General features: G+C 45.6%; 1 non-coding gene across 1 annotated transcript; it reads right to left on the bottom strand.

The window, feature by feature from the left end:
• Window positions 1–1,629: 1,629 nt before the first annotated feature.
• Window positions 1,630–1,714, bottom strand: TRNAQ-UUG. The gene has a single exon. It is a non-coding gene; the product is annotated as a tRNA-Gln (tRNA).
• Between the last annotated feature and the right edge of the window lie 365 nt (window positions 1,715–2,079).

Below are 2,079 nucleotides of genomic sequence, written 5' to 3'. Positions count from 1 at the left end.
GAGGCCAAGAGATTAAGTAACTTGCCCAAAGGCACCCACTGGCCAGTGGAGAAAGGAGGTCTTAAGTCCATCTGATTATGATGACCCCATTTTTTCTATAGACCACATCACTTTTTTTTTTTAAGATGTGCCTACCCAAGGTGGGTTAGGCAGAAAGCGAGAGCAACCAAGTCCTGGGCGCCAATCCAAAATCGTTACTGGGCCAACTGCCAAATTCTCTTTGAAATAACTGTGATTCACTCACAAGAAGGAAGGAAGCTGCTTACAAAGAATGAAAATGTGTCTTTTAGCAAGAGGCAGTTAAATTCTGGTCTCCTTGGGTCAAATCTCCTTTACGGCTCTTGGGTGCACATACAATGACTCAAATTCTGTCTAAAGAAAAGGCTATTTGCTCTAGGCTATATACTGATGGGATAAACCCAGGACACCGTCTATTGAATTTGTAAACAGAATTCTCCAGGTTGGCTCTCTATAGCAGCCTTCTTTGTGTGTCTACCTTGAGTAGGAACAGGCCCCAGAAGGACCCGGCACAAGGGCCCCTGTTCCAGGTACAACAAAAGACAGTGACAAAATGCCTGCCGAAGCCCGTAGAATTATTTTGGGTTTGTTTACTTGTGGCGGTTGTTGAAGGCCTAATGGAAGGCAGGGAGGTGGCGGTTAGCTTAGTTCATGCCATGGACACCAGGGGAGTGGACGGATGTAGCCTCTTTTCTGTGAAAGGCATGGGTAATGGGCATGTAGGTCGCAGTGGGTAAGCCAGACTCTCTCAGAAGGTAAATGGGAGAATGAAGAAAAGAAGGCCTTGTAATTCAATAGCACCAGCTTCAAGTACTGTTTCACGAGGCTGGCATAGTGTGTGTGCACATACACAACAGTTAAAAAGTAAGACCATGCCACAAAATTTTGCTTCAGTTCCTGGTTCAGAAAGACACTGACATTTCGACTTAGACCCCCTCAAAGTAGTAAGACTTCCTTCTGGGTTTACTGTATGCTTCCTTTTGATTCAAATCATGGCCTTTAGTGACCTCCTTCCTCTCTTTGATGCCCTTACCTCCCCTCCAAGTCCTGGGCACATAGGACATCCCTCATGTCTGCAAGCAACACCGGTCCCAGTGTCGCGCCTTCTGGCTGCCAGAGGGAGCTTTTCTTTCATGAGGGATCAACTCCTGTGTAAAGTCTTTGTCACTTGCCATGTGATGTAGCTTCTGAGTCCATGTGCCATCCTAGCGGAAGGTTCCCCAAGTGGACCATGAGCCATCTTCCTGCGACCCCACTCTGACCCGCTCACTGTGTTGCCCTTTTATTTTGACATTTCCTGTCATTCCCTCTTGCACAAACTTCACCCTCTGGAAAGAAGTCTTGCATTTTTTCCTTGTTCTCTTTGAGAAATGCTTCTACCCTGTGATTTCTTTCTAGGGTGTGTGTGTGTGTGTGTGTGTGTGTGTGTGTGTGTGTGCGTGTGTGTGTTCTCATCTATTCATATGTCCTCAAGACATGCCAAACCATTTTTAAAAATTTTTTTTAACGTTTATTTATTTTGGAGAGAGAGAGAGAGCATGAGAAGGGGAGGGGAGGAGAGAGAGAGGGAGACACAGAATCCAAAGCAGGTGCCAGGCCTGAGCTGTACAGAGCCTGACATGGGGCTTGAACCCACGAACCATGAGATCATGACCTGAGCCAAAGTCAGTTGCTCAACCGACTGAGCCACCCAGGCGCCCCGCCAAACCATTTTTGACTAGATTTTGGTTACTACTAATAACACTAATAGTAATAAAACACTTTAGAGTTTACAGAGCATTTCTGAATACTACCTGTGAGTGGACTTAACCGTGTTCAATAGCCAAAGTTCTGGGTTCCTCTATAGCAAGGAGTTGTTAGGTTTAAAATTCCTATTCAGGGGAGGGACAACCTGGATGGCTCAGTTGGTTAAGCATCTGACTCTTGATTTCAGCTCAGGTCATGATCTCAGGGTTCGTGGGTTCTTACTTTCCCTTCTTGTTTGCTTATTGCTAGAACATTCTAATGATGTTTTAAAGAAAGCCACTCAGATTTATCCCATCAAAGACCCCATGTCTGTGT

Source organism: Prionailurus bengalensis, chromosome E4 (assembly GCF_016509475.1).
Source record: "Prionailurus bengalensis isolate Pbe53 chromosome E4, Fcat_Pben_1.1_paternal_pri, whole genome shotgun sequence".
Classification (NCBI taxonomy): domain Eukaryota; kingdom Metazoa; phylum Chordata; class Mammalia; order Carnivora; family Felidae; genus Prionailurus; species Prionailurus bengalensis.
Note: the sequence above shows the minus strand (reverse complement) of the source record. Positions and strands in the feature narration are given on the sequence as shown.